The 19,145-nt window shown below is 54.2% G+C and overlaps 1 long non-coding RNA gene across 1 annotated transcript; it reads right to left on the reverse strand.

The window, feature by feature from the left end:
• Positions 1–4,730: 4,730 nt before the first annotated feature.
• On the reverse strand, positions 4,731–8,025 carry LOC137863267 (uncharacterized). The gene is made up of 3 exons (XR_011100815.1): positions 7,615–8,025; positions 7,056–7,273; positions 4,731–6,516 (listed from the first exon to the last, which is right to left on the reverse strand). It is a non-coding gene; the product is annotated as an uncharacterized lncRNA (long non-coding RNA).
• Positions 8,026–19,145: the final 11,120 nt, after the last annotated feature.

Raw genomic sequence — 19,145 nt, forward strand, 5'->3', positions numbered from 1 at the left:
AGCAACCAAAGCCACAGGTTTCCAAGTCTCTGTTTCTCCCTCTGGGCGAGCTGCCCTCTCCGTGGGCGCGCAGGCACGGCGCGCTGTGGGGCCACTCGGCTGGGTGGCAGCAGAAAAGTGGTTTTCAGAGGGACCGAGGCAGACGGGAGGGACCGGGTGGTGGCACAGCAGTGCCCAGAGCTGCCCGCTGAGTGCTCGGGCGAGGAGCCACCAGACGGCTGCAGGCAGCACGGAGCAGTGCGCGACGCCTCCTCCCACGGGGCACCAGGGGCTGGCAGGGGCAAGGGTGCTTCGCAGGGAAGGTGACCCCTAACTAAGACCCACACCCGAGGTTATTGCCAAAAAAAAAGTCTGTCACAGGGTCTGTGGGCTCTGCTGTCACTGTCACCTGGTTTTCCTGCTCTCCTCTCCTTATCTTGAAGACCGCAGCCACAAGGCAGCAGCACAGTCGGGTTCTTGGCACTGACCACGTTGTGCCAGAGCAGTTTCGTGTGTGCAGGAGAAGAGAGAAGCTCTCCAGAGCTGCAAACCCCACGCCTGGAGCTGGTCGGAGCAGCAGCAGTGGTGGGGCAGAGTGGAGAGGTTGGCACGGAGCAGGAGGCACCCGAGGAGGGCTCCGCGGAGAGGTTGGCACGGAGGACCCGAGGAGGGCTCTGCTCAGCCCCACACCGCCCTGGGGCCAGGCACGAGCCTGTGGGACCTGGCACCCCAAATCCGACAGCAGACAGATTTCCTTAATTTGGGTTGTTGTCACAAAGAGCCTGGGCTTCTCCTGGGAGCCCCCAGTCATGGAGGCAAATGATTTGACACGCTGCATTTTTGAGCATCACCGTTGGATGCTGTGGGTATTCCCGGCTCAAGTTGAGTGAAGCACGTGGGCTTGGAAAGCTCCTTCGCAGGGAACGTTAACTGTCAGGGAGCCTTGTGGAGGGAAGTTTGGAAGAAACAAGAAAGCGAAGAAACCTCAGCTCCTCTGACAGGGCCAGAACCATTAAAGCAGCACTTAGAGCCCTTAACATAAAAATGCATCAAAGAGGAAAACCAGATGAGAACGGATTCATTTGCCTTGGAGAAATCCTGGCGCTCTGATATGCTGCCTTCCTCGCACTCTGCTCGCTGTGGATTGAAATGCCTTCGGGCAGGAGAGCTGTTTTGTCTAACACACGTATTTGCAGAGGGCATTTTAAAGAGAAGCCTCTCCAGAGAGGCTCCAGCAGCCCACAATAGCAGCTTCCCACTTCATTGTTATGCAGAGCAAAAAGCCCCCAAATCCACAATAATGAAAACTAGATTCCCTTTTAGATAAACACGTTATATCAATGACAAAAAGATGAACCAGAGCTACATCAATGCTCAGAGCATCAAAGAGCTCCAAATCAGGCTTCAGACCTGCTAACGATGCCATCCACTGCTGCTTGGCGGGCTGCATGAGCACCAGACCTGCTCAGACGTCTCCAGGACCCCTCACCAACCCCCCAGTGGCCGTCACCCTTTCAGTGCCACGGGGATTAGGGGGCTACACAGCCCTACTGAGTGCTCAGGAGGTTGCACCCATCGGTGGTGCCAAACCTGGGGAGGATGGCGAGGCATTTGGGAGTGTGTGAGCACAGCCAGAGCATCCAGACCCCAGGAGCACCGAGCCCTGCCTGCTCCCACCGCGCTCCCCCCTACCAAACACCCCAAGGACAGCCAGGGGGTGACACCACGAGGGCAGCAGCACAGACCCACCTCTGCCACCACAGCCAGCTCAGAATCAGCCCCATACCACCCACAAGTGCCTCTTCCAGCCCTGCACCAACCCCCAGGGAAGCCCTAGGTTTGCGCAGTGTCCCTGCAGAAACCTGGCACCTCCGAGGAGGCCGCGTGCGGTGCGCTCCGGCGAGCCCCTGCGCGCCCCTAACCCCGAGGTAAGGCGTGCTCTCAGCCCTCCGACTTTCAAACCCACCTCTGTTTATTCCCCTCCATAAAAGTATGCGGCCGAGGGAGCGCTGACACGCTGCAACATCTGGGACTCATCTCAGCCCCTTTGTTGAGCAGTGAGTCAACAGAAGGTGTGATGAGAGCCAGATGTTCGGCTCTAGCCATACATCATAAGTGGAGTGGATTACAATAAGGGGACAAATAAAGAGGAAGGCCTGTGAGAATATGTGGAGCCCCTGGAGGCCTTTAAAACCGATTTTAAAAACCCATTTCCCTGGATTCAGAGGGAATTTTATAGAGTAGAGCCAGCAGAACGCGGGCTGTTTGTTGCCAGGCCAGGCGACACGGAGCCGGGGCTTCAGGCAGGAATAAACCCCCGGTTTCCTGCAGCGGGGAACGTTCACCAGGACCCAGACTGGTGGGAGCGGGGCTGGGATTTGCCCACTTGAAGGCTGGAAGGGAGATGGCGACCAGCAAGGCGTCTCCTCACCTGTCCTCTTCTCACAGCAGCTTTGGGGCAGGAGGGGTCTTTTCCCTCCATCCCCACCAAAAATCCATGGGGAGCGGGTACCCGAGGGCAGCCACCAGGCTCGGTCCCATTTCCTGAAGCCCCCCTGCCCCAAACCAGCCCTCGTGCAGGGGGTGGTGGTGCTCGCACCGCCCGGGTTCCTGCCCCAGGGCTCCTGCTCCACCAGAGCACTTTGCGCCCTCCCCGTGCCACCGAGAACTGTGTGCAGGAGGACGTAAAATTAAACCTAGTTTTAACTGGGACAAAAATTTCAGGATTACGGGAAACCGCAGACCAGACCCGTCGGTCAGAGGTCACCAGCAGTCGCAGTCTCCAGAATAAAAGGGGGGAGCTGGGGGCAAGAAGTCCCTCGTCAGCAAGGTAATTAGAAAATCCCCGGTAGTGCGCGGGCACCTCTGCCTGGCACAACCTCGGAGAGGCCACAGCAGGACCGAGGTGCCCGAGGTGCCCACGCCTTCATACCCGGCGTGCCTCGCCTCCCTTCTGGCTGCAGCCCTTCAGACAAGCTCAGACAGGCCACAAAAGCAGTCTCGGCCTTTGAATGTCCAAGGAGTGCCTGCAGTTCCAGCCGCCAGCATCCTTCAGAAGCTAATGCAAGGTTCTGTGTGATTCCCACGTGCCCGAAACCTTGTGGTTCGCTGGTAGGGTTTAAGGGTTAAAGAGTTTAATTCAGGCAAAGCAATCCCTTAGAACCATGGGGTAAAAAAACAAACGTGGGTGCTGCTTCAGCAATGTGAGCAAGACCCGGGGTGATGGGAGAGGATGGGGCCCCGAATGGTGGAGCTGTAGGGCCACCACCTTGTCCCCTGCTCCAGCAGCCCAGGCCCTCTCCCCAAAAGTCTTCTCTCCATGCAGGCTGGCACTGTCCCACACTGTCTCTTGGGCACCTTTGATGCAAAAACAGCACCCTGGCAGGCAGGAATTCACCCACATCACCTCGCCGTGTCCTCGTGAGCCTCCAGGGGCTGCAGGATGCCCCTCAGCCCCCACGCGCCTCATCCTCCCCTTCCCCAAGGCAGGCAAAGAAAATGCATTTAAGGAGACAAATGGGATTTTGTTTACAGCTCGAATCCACTCTTTCCTGTGCCTCATCCAAGAGATAATTTCAAATGGAATAGAACATCACCCCGGGATGATGTTTTCCTGTTGCTACACGAACGCTGAGGCTAAATCAAAACATTTATCGGAAGTAGACGCTGCAGCAAAAGTGGGATGTTCTTGTGAAAACCAGGAGACGTCTGTTCGGTGACAGCCTCCTGTTCCAAGGGCTTTCTTCCGACTCCGCCAGACTGCGTAAACAAGAGCGGAGCAGCACGTTAAAGCATCGCAGGTTTTGTTTTGTCTCTGCGCCGAACGGTTGCTCAACGCACCAGGGCTGAAAAACTGCATCCCCCGTGCTGCGGCACCCCCAGGTCGATGATTTCCCCCCCTGCCTCCAACAACCCCAGCCCAGTTGCTCACCAAGAGCCCCACAGAGCCCAGCAGTCCTCCAAAGTCCCCCGGGGGGCTCAGGAGCAGCTCGTCCCTTCGGTGGGGGTTTGCTCTGCTCTGGGTGCTGAGCATCTCCAGCCCTGTGAGCACCCGGGTGGGCACCCTGAAACCCAGGGCCACACGGGCAGTACCCACATCCCAGCTTCAGGAGGTGAGCTGATCAGAGGTGGGCCTTTACCAGGAAAAAAAAAAAAAAAGACAAATCCAAGCCCTGCAACACGAGGCAGACTTGAACTCAAAGGTCAGGGGCTGGTTCATAAATTAAACCCAAAGCAGCGCTCCGGGGGTCATCGGAAAGCTTTGCTTGGCTCCTGGCGGTGCTCACGGGGGGCTGTTGGGGAAAAGGGAGCTTGGTGCTGAGGAGCAAAACGAAGCACTTGATGGAGCTGCGCTGCTGGCTGCACACCCCCAGTGCTTGCAGGCACAGCTCTGCTTCTCCCCACGTGGCCCCCACACAGGGCAGGGGGCGCACGGGACTGCTGGTGCCATGCCGAGCCGTGCCAGGCTGTGCCGGGCCGTGCCAGGCTGTGCCAAGCCGTGGCCATTTCTTGGTGTGAGGTTCCTCGTTGCTCCCACACCCATTTGCCCTATTCCCAGTTCCCGACCTCACTGCCCTGCACCCCAAAAAAGCCCCGACCTCTCCACTGCTCCCCAGTTCCCTGTGGTTCCATCAGAGGTGACAGCCGGGTACGCTCCATGGTGTGAGCAGGCTGGAAAGCATCGAGCCACCCAAGTTCTGGGCGACTCCTAAACCAGCCAGCAGGGTGTTGCTGCTGTTTTCCCCCATTTAATTTGTTTTTCCTGACCCGCAGCAGTTCTGCTGCACCCCATGCATCATTAACGATCACTCCAGCTAACGAGGGATCCCACCCTAATATGGGACACGGCTGTTTGGAGCCAGCTGGGATGCCGCACGGAGCTCCCCTGAGCTCGGTAGAAGCAAAACACGAAATAATCCTCCCCAATGGGATGCTGGAGAGGAGCCTTCGGGTGCCAAAGCACTGGGTTCCCACAGCAGCACCACGCGGTGCCTCGTTAGGTCCAAATTCGTGCATCCAGACCAAGCCCTGGTTGCCTGGGGAACGCGATGCATCTCCTGCCCACGTGCATGGATGGATTTCATCCACACCCCGGGGCTGCAGGGCACCTGTGCATGGCTGGGGTGCAAGGGGAGAGCCGAAATCCCTGCAGAGAACATGGGATGACCCCGGCATCGGGACAAAAAAAAAAAATAAGGGAAGAGCAAAGCAAACGGGGCACCAGCAGCCAGGTGCTGAACGCCGAGAGCTGCCCGCCCCGCCGCCCATCACAGCCGCCGAGTGCCTGACGCTGGTTTATTTTTAATACTTAATGAGATAAAAGGTTGGAATTGCTTTTAAGCCTTAAATTGCCTTAGCCCTTTTTATCTTTAAAAACACAACAAGCAATTTCGGAGGGTATTTTTTTTTTTTTTTTTAAAGTTTGTTATAATGATTCCTGGTAGCTATTATGCTGGAAATAAGGCTCTTTCAAAGACTGTTGGGATACATTAAATGTTTCATTTTTCAGTCTCCGTTTCTTTTGTTTTTGATCTCCATTCAGATTGATTAAAGACACTGACTGCTCAATTTTGATTAAATCCTAAATCATAACTGGCTTACAAAACAACTGTGAAAGCTGACATTTATGAAGTTCAGTAAACTAGTTGTAAGAACAGGAGTGCGAGATGGAAAAAAATAATAAAATTCCTTTCCAAACAAACATCGGTTGACAGCAAACAGATGGTTAGAGGCTCTTACTTGTAAACTGGAAAAATTAAGATTTGGCAGGTTCTGTTAAAAAATAGTTACAAAACATCTTAAAGTTTTCCCCTTCATATCCTGGTGTTGCTCTGGGCATCGTTTCAATATTTTCATAGGCTACTGCACGGAAAAGGTTCTGAATACATGAAAGCAGCTGGCATAAAAGGGCTCAGAAATACTAGTTAAGATTTATAGGAAGCGAGGTTGCCAGCATCCCAAAGATGCAGTATTTAAAACCCAGCTCCTCAGCCCACCAATAAATCACTGGAACTTAGCAGCCTAGCTCCAGTTTCATCTCCAAAGGTGCAGGAAAAGTGGGCAAAACGTAACCTCGGTAGATTTTTCCCTATTTGTTGACTTACCCCCGCGATAATGTTAAGCTAATGTTTTTGGGCTGAGCAGAGCCACATTAAATTAAAAGTCCCCAGCGCAGGTTCCCCGGCCGGAGGGGGGATTCCAGCCAGAGACCTGCTGCTCGCAGATGAATTTCCTCCTCCTCGGAGCCGCGAGGCACAAAAGGTCCAGGGGACGCCTCCGTCGTCTGCTGGCGTGAATTAAACCTGCTTGCGGCAGCGGCTGCTGCTACAGCCCCCCAGCCCAAATCCTCCAGCCCAAATCCCTGTGGGCTGAGCCCCCAGGACCCCATCACTTGTGGGGACAGCCGGGTGGCCACTCGTGGTCCTTGATTTTTCCCCCAGCCGGCGGGCAGCGGCCGCTTTTCCAGTGCCAACAACTGAACCGCTCCGCGCTCGGAGGAGAGTCAATGGGGCCTTGTCTGCAACCTGAATTACTGGCCTGCAAACAATCATTTCGGAGTCAGCATCCGAGGCCAGTTCCTCTCCTTTTGTCCCTCCCCTCCCCGCGCTGAAGCAACCACCGAAACCATTTGCAAACTGTTTGCGATCGCTCTGGGCAAAACCAGGAGGTTTCGGCGGCTCCCTGCGAGCTGCTGGGGAGCCAGAGCCCCTCGGCTGGCGTGTTCCAGCGCACACCGAGCGAAAATATCCTTGCAGGCTGAAAACAATTTTAATTTTAAGATCAAAGCGAGCTGCAGGAAGGAGGCAGGGAGGCGGCCGGGAGGCAGCGGGTCCCGCCGTGTCTCTCCTCCCTGGTGCAAGGAGAGCTTCAAGCAATGAGACCCCAGGGCCGAGGCATTAATTGAGGCTGTGGCTGAAGTTTGCCATGGGTCTGAGAGCCCAAAGCCTCCCTGAGATGCCACCAGCAGCCGTGCCAGCCCTGCTGGTAAAGCAGGGTCACCAAAACCCCCAGCAGAGCCAGCGAGGGAGCGCATTCACCCAAAATCGGGGCCAAAAATCACCCCCGGCACAGCTTACCTCCTACTGAGCCTACAGGGCACTGGGGACATGTGTCAGTCACCTGCCAGAGGTGACGTTCCTCTTTTTCTCCCCACCAATGCCCAACCGAGTGTCCCCAGGATGCCCGTGTGAAGCTTCTTCCAGAGAAATCGTCGCCTTTCTCCGTTCCTGTAGGAGCAAAAATCCCTGGAGAGCCGGGGCTTCGCTGCCTCTGCTTCCTTCCCAGGCAAAGCACGCTGCAGAGAGATGCAGAAACACGTTACAGAGAGAGGAAAACATGCAGGCAAACATTTTTGAACCTCACAGCAAAGCTTTGATCCTCGTTTCATCTCTGGGTCAAGCCTTCCTTTGGCGGAACCTGGGTTATCATTCTTACATCTAAATCCCTGGAAAAGAAACCCCCCCATCTCATGAGACATCAAAAAACTGTGCTCAACAGAGGGCTAAAAATAATCTCCTCCAGGGAGCAATCCTGTTCTGCCCTGGAGGGGAACGGAAAGATGAGTTAATAGGTCTTTTCCAGCTCTGGTTCCTGTAATTCTGCAAAAAAAAAAACAAGGCTGACTCCTCTGTTTACTTTTCTGAATATGCAAAACTCCTCTCGCAGCAGCTCCGCGGGTCTCCGTCCCAGCCTCAGACCAGAAATCCCGGCTGCCTTGCTGCCTCCCAGCTTCGCGAGTGCCTCGGAGGTGTCTGCTTTTTTTTTAATCTTCCTCTTTCCCCACTGCAGCTTTTGTCCTTTCTCTCCCTGCTCCTTCGAATGAACGCTCACACCAAGCGCCGGCTGCTTCCAGGGGACGGCTTCGAGCTGCCAACTTGCCTCCCCGTGAAGAATCCCCTTCCCTGTGTGCCGAGCAGAGATAATAAATCAGGGGGGCAGGAATGCTGCCGTCCCCCCCCGGCCGGCACAGCGAGCGGCTCCTTGCACCAGAAGGGAAAAAGACCAAGAGATTTATCCTGCAGCTGCCCGTCCACGTTGCAGGCACACGCCGTGGCACTGGCTGCACTTGAGCTGGCAGATGGGAAATGGGCTGCTTTTCCTTAAAAAAAAAAGAAAAAAAGCAAAACAGCAAAGCCAACAAATGTCAAGTGCATTTATGAGCGTGCCTCCAGCCCTGCTGTGGATGGGAGCTGAAGGCTTCTCCCTGGAGCCACGGCCACCAAATCGGCCAGGGCTTGCCTGTAGAAGTGCTGCAGGGGTTTGGGTTTGAGCATGGCCACGGCTGGCCCCGTGTTCACCCGCACCCCACTGTGATGTTTGTGCAGCCCTGGAGCTTTCAGGGCCATGGAGCAGCCACCTGGGCCAGCCTCGTCTGAGCTGCAGCGTGACCAGTGCCCCCCAGCCTGCTCCCCCATCCAAATTCCCATTTGTTGTTTGCTGCATTTTGCTTTGGTTTTGCATTTTATTTTATTTTATTTTATTTTATTTTATTTTATTTTATTTTATTTTATTTTATTTTATTTTATTTTATTTTATTTTATTTTATTTTATTTCATTTCATTTCATTTCATTTCATTTCATTTCATTTTTTGCTCATTTAATTTAATTTAATTTTTACCATTTCATTTTATTCTATTTTACGCCACCCTGCTTCAGCTGCCTGCATCCTGCTGCCCCAAGGAAGCAAGGACGTCGCTCCCAAGCCCCGACCCTCACTCCTCGTTTGCTCAGCCCTCCACGAGCACATCCACTGGACCGAAATGGCAGCAGATGCTCAGTGCCCCGCAGCTAAACGCCCGTCCAGTTGACCAGACCGACGGTGATGGAGCAGCACTGGCAGCCCAGCAGGTTGCCCAGAAGTCCCAAACACCCTGGAGCGATGCGACACGAGCCGCAGCACTGCCCTGTCTGTAGGTTTTATCCTCAAAATGCCTCCTATACCCAGAGTTTAATTAATCTACAGAAATACAGCTGGGTTGCCCTGGAGGAACTTATCGCAGATATTAAAATGATATCAGGTTCTGTGGCTTTTCAAAGGGTGCTTTAAAATATGGGACCAAACCCAGAGTAGAAAAATTGGGGTTCCTGCAGGGGAATGGTCCTGAGATGTGCTGGGGGCTGAGCTGGGGCTGGGGGCATGATGCTGCCCACCTCCAGCCTGGGATCTGAGCTGGGTCTGCACTGTCTGAAAGCCTCCTGTAGCCCGATGGTGAGGACTGTTGAGTTTCGAGGCGAGGAAACAAAACCAAGCCCCAAGCTCACCCTCCCCTACAATCCAATTATCCGTCCAAGAGCAGAAAATCACAGATGGTTTTGCATGGATTTTCTGAAGGAGCCATACTCCAAATGCTGTTATCTAGGGAGCCATAACAAAATGTACACGGGCACTTATAGCCGCAGCATCTGGAAGGAAAAGGATAAAAATCTACTTATGTGCGCGGGCAGACTTTCCAAGAGCAGAGTGCTTCTCCAATTCATCGCCTGAATAGGAAGCCGAGCGAGCATCAGCCGAGTCAATGAGCACGAGCCACTGGGAGTCAGCCTTATCCACCACATCCAGGCTGGAGCTGAAAGTGAGAGCAGAAACCTTCCAGGCCCTGGGATTCAAGCGCTGCTGCGCAAATTCAAACCCTCTGTGCGTATGTGGGGCAGCCGTGATTTGCAGCCTCAGACGCTGGGGGGGAGTTTGGGAACAGCTGGAGAGCAACGGCGAGGATGTAATCGCGGAGGATGCTGGAGGGAGAGAGGCGGGGAGGGAGGGAGAGAAGCCACTGGTGGAAATCTTTGTACTTGGGATTCCTCTGGCAGGCGTAATGGAAAGGGGACCGGGCGTAAAGGAAGCAGAACAAAGGACAAAAGTAATGTAAAGGCTTGGCAGAAGGGAGGACTTCTGAAGGCTGCAATATTGAAGGGGTTTTTAAAGGAGACGTTTGAAAAGAAAGCTGCCTGCACTTCAAAATCCGCCGTAGCGCTCTGCTTCTCGCGTGCTTCGGCTCGAGAAGGACCGACAGCAGGCAGAGGGGAACAAAGAGAATTTGTAATAAGGAATCAGAACCGTGGCCCAGCCGTGAGGGGCACACAAGCGGTGTGATGTCTGGCTCAGACGCACGTCCCCCAGAGCTGGCAGAGTCTCAGGAACTCATTACAAAACTTCCAGGGGGATAAAAAAAAAAAAAAATCTCTTCGAAAACATTAGCATCAGGCTAAACTGGTGCACTGGCACGCTGCCCACAGAACAATTTATCTTAGATATAAATAGCATAATTAACCTACACGGTATATACATTGCGTACCACTAGGATGACTTTCGGTTGGAAAACAAATAAATCTTTAAAAGTTTAAACCCTATTTACAGAATTGCCGCTCCATAAATCATCCAGATCATCGAGGCTACTTTATTAACGCTTCTCTGCCTTCATGCTCGCAAGGAGCAGCCGGAGAGCTGCAAATAATTTGGAATTATGAACGTTCCCCATCGCACAGCAACTGTCTTTCAGCAGGTAATGAAACTCATGACACGCTCCCAATCTATGACCGAAGGGTGTTTCGTGCTCGTTTCCTCCCAGCACACAGATCCAGTTGTGTTCTGCTCACAGTTTGGGGAAGAGGTTGGGATATCTTCGGTGTGCATGGGGGGGGAAAGTGGGTCTGCTTGGTTTGGGGCCAAGACTGATGTCACTTGTGTAGGAGCAGCTTTAATGCACGGCCAGGTAATGCTGCTGCTCAGGCGCTGAGGATGGAGCACGGCAGCAGGATTAGGGACTGCTGGAAGCAGGTCTGAGCTCCCTCCCCGTGAAAAGACCCCAAACACATCGCTTTTAGCATCGTGCCCGGCCCCCGTGCTGCTGCTCCTCGGAGTGCAGCAGCTGCAAACACCTCGCCCTTCGGTTGCGATGAGTCAAGCTTAATTAAATCCCGCTAATTTCTGTGACGTCTGGAACAAACCTCGGGCTGTCCTACAGCCAGTCTGGTAACCGGCGGGTGATTTATGGGGCATGCAGAGAGGGACGAGCACGGGAATTACTGCTGCATCTCCCTTGGTCCGTAGCTGCTGCAGGAACGAGGTTGGCTGAGATGTGAACCCAGCCCAAGTCCTGCAGCTCCGGGGTCACATTTGCCTCCATGCCATGACCACAAGGACATCCCTTTGGGGTCTGCAGACCCCGGCATGCCCCAAGGGCTTCACACGGTGCAGGGAATCCCTGCAGGGTGCAGGGAGCCACCCCTGGGCGCAGGGTGCTGCAGGCTCCCCATGGGTGCCACCGCTTGCAGAGGGGGCCTGGGGCATCCACCCCACCCCATGGCAGCTTCCCACCCTCCCTGGTCTAATAACCACAGGAGTTATTAGCCACTTGGCCACAAAGTCCAGCACGGAGCACTTAATTATCAATCACCTGATGTTTTCATTGTCACTTCTTTCTTTTAAAAAAATGGACAAGGCTTGTGGCCATATGGAAAGCTTTCTCCAAGTGACGTGGCCCTGCACCCTGACCCACCTCAGGCTTTTCTGCAGGGACCCCTGGCAGCTCTGCACCCCCCAGGAGGCGCAAAAAACTGCAAAAATGTCCTCACAGCCAGACATGTCCTTGATGTGAGCACAGTCCTGCTCCGTACACGCAGCTGCCCATTTTCAGAGCTATTTGCAGACACCAAGGGAGCAATCCTCACCTCTCCCTCTCCATTCTTGTTTCTGTCATAGAGGTGTGCAGGGGAGGCAGAGGAAGGAGAAGCCATAACCAAGAGCAAGGGCATCTCCTGGGCCAGGCAGTCCCCCTGATGGGGTTCAGCATCTCGACCCTCCCCAAAATCAGCACCCCCTGAGCACCCTCTCCTGTCTCTGCCCCCAGCAGCTACCTGGTGCCTCCCAGAATCCAGCCATAGGCGAGGCTCACCTTTATTACAAACACCTCACAGCATCCCTTACAGAGCCCCTGATTTCCCAAGAGGTCATTTGGTGTCTTTCTGGGGACAAAACCCCAAATCTCTGCATCCACACGTGGCCACCAGCCCGGTAGGTGCCCAGCGCCAGGGACCCACGGTGAGGCTGCCTCTGCGTCGCAGCCCCCCCCCTGCGCAGCCGCCTCCTTTTATTTTTAGTTGATGGGATTTAGCATAAAATAGTGCTGACCTAGCTGTAATCTAAAAAATTTGCAATCGACAGCTATATCATCATGTGCCGTATTTTTGACTTGCAAATAGCTTCCACGGATAGCGCGGGTGTATTTATTAAACACAGCTAGTGTTGCATCTTTATTTAGCTCCTTCTGTTACCACACTGTATAATTCATGAAATTGCCTTATAAAGTTAGGGCGGAATTAAAACGTTGACCAGCCTGTGAACCGGCGCTGACACTTTAATTATTTTAAAAGGAAAGCTGAGGGAACCTCAAACCTGACAAATAACCTGGTGCTGGAGAGCGGGACCTGCCGCGGAGCTCCCTGCCCTTGGAGCCGGCTTGGAGACAGCTCCTGCGCCTGGTGCCCTTCTGAATGTGGCTGCAGGCTCCGTCCTGCACCTCCAGGGGAAGTTTTTCTATCCCGGATGAGCTTTTTTTTTCTGCTGGGTGCTGGGAAGCCTTCCCTGAGCCCTCCTGGATGCATTGGCAGCACTTCTCCCTTCTCGCAGGCGGCACTTTGCGTCTCCAACTGAAGCCAGGAGGTTGCAAGGGTGAGACAACTCCAGCAGAAGGGCAAAGCTGCTGGCTTGGACAGCACGTGCTGCTCCCCATCAGCCGTATTTCAGAGCAGACCCCGTCCTTAGGAGGACCTCAGCACAGCACCATGAGGACAGGTGAGGAAACGCTTCACTTTCCAGCTCGGTGCCGGAGCCTCGCTCCACGGGAGCGAAATCATGCGCCAGCCTCTCCTGCATGCGACGCTTTCCAACAGCGTGCTCTCTAATAAAATGTTCCCCTCAAGTTCATCTTCACGAGAAAAACTCTGCCTTTCCTTGCATCCCAGTCCTTGTATGCCTTGACTCATAAATATTTCATTCGCACCTGGAGACTTTCCAGCAGAGAGCGATGTGATTTGGGTCTGCAGATCGCCGGGGCGTTGCATGGACACAGGCTGGGTGCAGATGCAAGCTGTGCAGCAGGGTGCATGCCATGCAGTTGGTCGCATGCCATGCAGCAGGGAGCATGCACACCCTGGCCATCCTTTGCAGCATGCAGCACAGGGCACGGAGCCCCAGGAAAGGCTCTCCATCAGCCTTGCCCGGCCTCACCTCGGTGCCGGTGCACGGCAGCCCGGACAAGCCCTGGAAAAGAAAAAAAAAAAAAAATGCCAGTCAGAAAGCAGCAGCTTGCATCGATGTGGGAGGTGTTTTTGTAACAAACGGCAAAGAAATTCATAATTCTGAACTTTAGAGGAAAAAAAAGGCAAAAATGCGTTTTCTCATCGTCATTTAGAAAACAAAAGTGTGTTTGCAGGCGGCCTGGGGGCTGGCGGGGGCTCGGGGGGCTGCGGGGCCGACCTGCCGCTGCCTGGCCCCCAGGGGCATCTCCCCAAAGCGTCTCTGCTTCCAGATGCCACGCGCAGATGAAAACCAGATTTCACCAGAAGTGCTCGGGCCAGGGCGTGCTATGCGGCCTTAAAAAAAAAAATAAAATAAATAAACATCAAAACAAAATTAAATACTAACACTGGCACAAAACACGACACGAAAGACTTAATGCAAAACATTCCCTCCATTGGAAAAAAAGAAAAAAAAAGAAAAAAAAACAACTTCTTTTCCTACAAGAAACGTCAGGCAGGGCTTCTTTCAGCCAGCCGTGTCCCAGAGCTCTGCCTTTTCCCCATCTTTTTCCCATTGCAACTTTGTAGTGAGCAAAGGGTGATGTTTTTGAGAGTGAAAAAAACAGAAAAAACATAAAGGAGACGGGGATGGCAAACCCTGGGTGCAGGAGGAGGCCCCAGCACCAGGACGGGTGAGATGTGGGTGCCCATCGGGCTGAACCTCCAAGAGTTTGGTGACCAAAATCCCTTGAAAAATGCCCAAATCGCCTTCATTGACCCAATATTTCCTCCCGCCCTGCCCTGTCTCCGGGCCCTGGAAATGGCCAGGAGCAGCTCTGGCCCTGCTCAGAGCTCGTTATTACAGCCTGGAGGAGAGATCCCCCGTCCACTGGGGCACATCCATTAAGTGGTGTGGGCTGAATAATTTACAGCGAGCAATTTACGCAGCGCTACCTCTGCTCCCACACGGACAGGCTGCTCACAGACTAATGCCGCTTCGTAGATTTATCAGTCATTCCGAGCTGTTTCCTATATCATTTCCATGAACGATTCTTGGTGTGTCTGTTTGCAAACAGCTCCCTGCGAGCACCGGGCACGGGGAGCTTGGGCTGTGCGTGCTCAGCTCGGGAGTGCCGGATGGGTTTTGGGGGAGCACCACGGCTCCCTCAGCAGGTGCCCGCAGTGCTGCAATCAGGTTTTGTGCTCCAATTCGTACATCTGCTTTTTTTCACGAGGGTTTCCCAGTGTTAGCTTAGAATTTATTGTTATTTTCCAGGCCAGCTTTGCCCGGTTCTCAGGTGGAGCCTGGCGTGTGCCAGGGGGGCGCAGTGTGGGGCTCCCCCTGCATGCAGCCACCCGTCCTGGGTGGGTAGGAGGGTCCCACCTCCATCTCCATACAACCTCCACGCTTTTCCTAAAAATATGCACATTGGCCAGTGCTCAGAAATGATTTCCCTGGAAAACCAAGGCGTGTGGGGGGGTGTTATGAAATGACTCCTGGTTTTAATGTCTCCAAGCCAGGAGGGGGAAAACGCTGCCGCCCTTCCTCTGGCCACCAAACCCCCGGGAGGTGATGCTGCCAGCACCAGGCAGCAAGAGGAGGCTCTCACCCGGCTGCTGTAAATAAATGATCCCCGAATGCCCCCGCGGAGGGGAAGGAGCTTGGGGGGGTGTTAACATCACCCCCCGCGTTACCGCTGCCCGCGCTCCTCTCCGCTGCGCTCTTCGTGGCGCTCCGTGCCTGTAATAACTGGTGTTTTGGCAGCTGACGCCGTGTAATCGAACCGGGGCTGTCAGGGAAATTTGTAGCTATTTGCTTCACAGGGTTTCTTCATTCCACTCAGCAGCTGTCAGCCCGCGCCGCGTGGTTATTGATGATAGGCGCTAATCATGCAACAGATTCCCCACATAAATCAAGAGGCAGTAGAAAATAAAGTTTCTTCACACTGAGGTCATTTGCCCCCCTCCCAAGTGCCACGGAGAAGAAAAATACAACAAACTCTTACTGCTGCTATTAATAATCCTCCTCACCCCCCCCTCCCTCCCTCCCCTCCCCTTCCATCCCCTGGGAAAAGGAGACGGTGTCGAATTTTAAATTACAGCTTTTGTTACATCAGCCGAATTGCGTGTTTATAAAACTAATTACCGGGTACGTCCTGCGTGGTGCGGGCTTGATTTGTGGACTGTCACGTGCTTGCGGAAGGGATCCTCTAAAAGGCTTTTTTCTCCCCTCTTTTTTTTTTTTTTTTTTTTTTTCCCCTCCCCTGACTCGCAGCAGGGGTCAAGCAGCGGATGGTGCATATTGTAAGTGACAGCTTGAAGTACCTCAAGGGTGCTAATCCTCCGTGAAACCTTTTTTCCACCCTATCTGTAGTGCGCTGGAAATGGAAGGCACTTCTCTCCCCTCGCGGCTGTCACTCCTCCCAAGTGCAAGCCGGACAAATATAGCCCCAATGCGGCCCCGGAGGGCTCGGGGGCAGCCCCGGCACCGCTGCCCTGCTGTGGGCACTGCCTGACAGCCCCCGGTCCCATCCCTGGACCACCCCAAACCGCTGTCCCCAGTGCCGCCGCTCGCCACAGCGAACACGACCCAGCTCAGCTACTGCTGTGCCCAAAATTTAGGGTGGGAAACGTGTGACCGAGCAGGAATAGGGCTGTTTGGGGACGTGCCACTCTGTCCTTGTTGGTGTTCAGCTCTCACCATGCCAGGGCAGGGGAGCAGGGGGATGAAGCCCACAGGAAGGTGCCCCCGCTCTGAGCTCCCACCCAACATCATGAGCCTGGGAAAAAGTGATTTTTTTGCCCTTGCTCCAACCCAGTAAGCCAAAATACAGCACTGGGGCAGAAGCGTGCACTAAAACACTCCCTATCCATGGGGAATCACAGCCCCGTGCCCGATTGTGCAAGTGCCAGTGCTGGGCACGGGGTCCTGGTGTCACCCACCTCCGTCCCTCTGCCAGCACAGCACACGGTGATGTTTCTAACTGGGGTCTCATTTTGGGGCTGGAGCTGTAGATTTGATGATTCAGCTCCCTCCTCCCACGTCTTGTTATCACTGCTCAGGAGCTCAGCCTCTCGCTGCCTGTGAGCACAGGGACGGCTCAATTAGCCCTTCGTTAGCTGCCGTGCCCACCTGGGCCAGCCCCGCTGTCACACCACAGGCAGGACTCATGGCTGGTGGTGGAAAAAAGCCTCCGGGATGGATGATGCTCTTGGAAGAGATTGTGCTTTGATCTGGTGAGGGAGGAGGTGAGGTATCAGACGTGTTCCCCTGCTCCTGCCACCCCAAAGCTCTCACCAAGGGCCCGACCTGCGCCTGCTCCTCCCATATGGGGCACAGGGGTGTAGAAGATGTGCCAGTGGACTGCAAGAAAACAGCTTGTCCTGTCTTGTTTTTTAATGCAGATATCAAATCACGAGCCTCAACACTCGCTAATTAGCTTCTAGATTGGCGCCTTCGTTACCAAAATGGTTAATTCGCTCGGCAGCGTGTCTCATACAAAAGAGGAGCCATCCTTTGAAGGCAGAGCTTTTATCCTTTTCAAACACGTCCTCGAGTTATCAACTTCAACACAACATCAAGGCCTGCTTTTGTTGGAATAATTTAACACTAATAGTTCACGAATGCTGCCACCGCTCTTGCTGCTGAGCTGTCACTGGCTGCAGCGAGACATTTGGTTCAAAGGCAGTGCCAGCACGGAATGAATTTGGACTCATTTAAAAAAAAAATAAAAAAAAAAAAATATTTTTTTCCCTTTCTCTTGTCATCTGCTGGGGTTGGCAGCCCCAGTCTTGTCCATGCATGAGCTGATGCTGCACGGATCTGCTGCAGCAGCCCGTGGAGGTGAGCGCAGGCATCGCTGCGCACCGCCGGGTGCCACCTGCTGCAGCACCCCCAGGCAGGCGCCAGCCAGCCCCAGCTGCAGACCTCATCCAATTAACATCAATTACAGCAATGCAACGTCCTGGCGTGGGCAAAGGAGCTGAACTGATGAGCAGCGGACCCAGACAGAGTAACGAACGTGTGCAAAGAGGAAAATCAATGCTGGAGTGTCCAAAGAGGGAAATCGATGTTGGCAAACATGAGCGCACGAAGCTCCGCGCTCGGTGATGCTCTGGGGTCGCGGATGTGGGGAGCAGGGTGCAGGGGGCATCCCCTCCTGCCGCCCCCTGCCCTGCTGTGGTGCTCGCCCTGTGGCTCCCCAACCACTGCCTCCTTCTGCTGCCCTCCCAGCGAGGTGTCACCGCTCTCAGCACACAGTGACAGTGTCCTGCTCCCCTCCGTGTCGCAGCCTCGGCACCGCAGATCGGCACCGAAACCTTGTCCCCGTTGCTGCCTCTGCAGCACCCCGGGTGGGACGTGCCTTGACAGCAGCCACGTTTCCAGGCTGTGTCAGATAAATGTCTGGAGTGCAGCTGGGAGAGCGTGGCAGCGAGTAAATCACCAAGATCAGGGGAAGCAACACAGGCATTTCGGATCGTGTCGCTCTTGGGGACACCCTACCGAGCAGCCCTGATCTCCACGGGGACAGGGCCAGGATAGAAGAGAGGGAGGGAACGCGCTGGGAAGGGATGGGCCTTGCTCTGTAACACGCATTCACATGCTCACACTTTCCAAAACACCAGCAGAATAATTTTATGCCTTTCTAAGGAGACGGACACCCCAAATTTGTGACAGCTGCTGCGGCAGCAAGGACCGTGGTGCCCTGGAACTCGCACCTCTTGGTGATGTGAACCAGAGGCTCGGGGACCGGTCGTGACTTCGCAGCGGGGTCCCCACCCCGGGGACCTCCTCTGCTCCCCGAGCCCCCACGCAACCTGCTCCGTCTGGGAACGGCCACCGCCTCGCCACCCTGATGCGCTGAAACGCTCCCGACGCCTTGGGCCGGTTCCAAGGTGGAACAAAAAACAGATTTGCAACCCCCCGGTGTTGTCACGAAGCGGAGCGGCGGGCCCCTCGCCAGCTCGCGGGGTGACGCGAGCAGCGCTTTGCTCTGTCATATGTTTCTCTTGGCAGCGCGGAGTCACCCGCAGCACAACAACAGTGCCGGGCTGGGTGAGTCAGAGCCCTTCCTAGGTGAGCAGTTAAATAATTCGGCGATGGTTTAGTTCAGAATTTAATTATTTTATCATTTATTTATCAGACTAAGGAGGGCTCTCTTGCTCGGCAGGCTGTAAATCCCCGTTTCCTCCACCCTCCTCTTGCCTCGCCGTGCTCCAGCCTCGGGGCTGCCTTCGCCAGCACCAGCGCTCCCATGCGCATGCGCTTCCGTGCGTTCTCCGAGATGACCTAATGCCACGTGAACGGGTCTCTCCAACACATTTCCCTGAACCATATTTTCTTCCCTTTGTTCCCATCCTTCCCTTCTTCCCTCAGATGCTGAGCAATTTGGAAACAAAGCGCCGTGGAAGACCCAGCACCTACGAAACCAGAGGCAAGAAGCGGGCGGCGGGCGCCGAGGCTGCTATTTGCGAGGCGGAGCTGGTTCCTGATGTACGGTTTTGCCACCGTGTGTGTCAACAGGAGCGAACGCACGCGGAGAGATCCCTTTATTTTATTTTTCCTCAAGACTATTCTCTCCTCTGAAAAAGAGCAAAACTTTAATCATGCACACACGCCCCAGATGTCAAGCCTGCTGGCTGTGCTTGTAAGACGAGCCCCTGTTACGGGCTCTCACATCGCTCACGGTGCCACCACATTGTCTTCAGACAACGGCTGTCTACTCATAAATTATCACACCTACTTCATCCTTTTCAGGTGTAACCAGTAATTTAGCTTTTGGAAAGAAAAAAAAAAAATGTGGAAAGGGGAAAATCATCTCGAGCAAGAAATAACTAAAAAATGTGCAAAACAGAATGAAAATGACACTTCAGCTTTAACATCACATCATTAGCAAGATATTTTATCATGCAATTCATCTGCCTACCTA

Source organism: Anas acuta, chromosome 12 (assembly GCF_963932015.1).
Source record: "Anas acuta chromosome 12, bAnaAcu1.1, whole genome shotgun sequence".
NCBI lineage: Eukaryota > Metazoa > Chordata > Aves > Anseriformes > Anatidae > Anas > Anas acuta.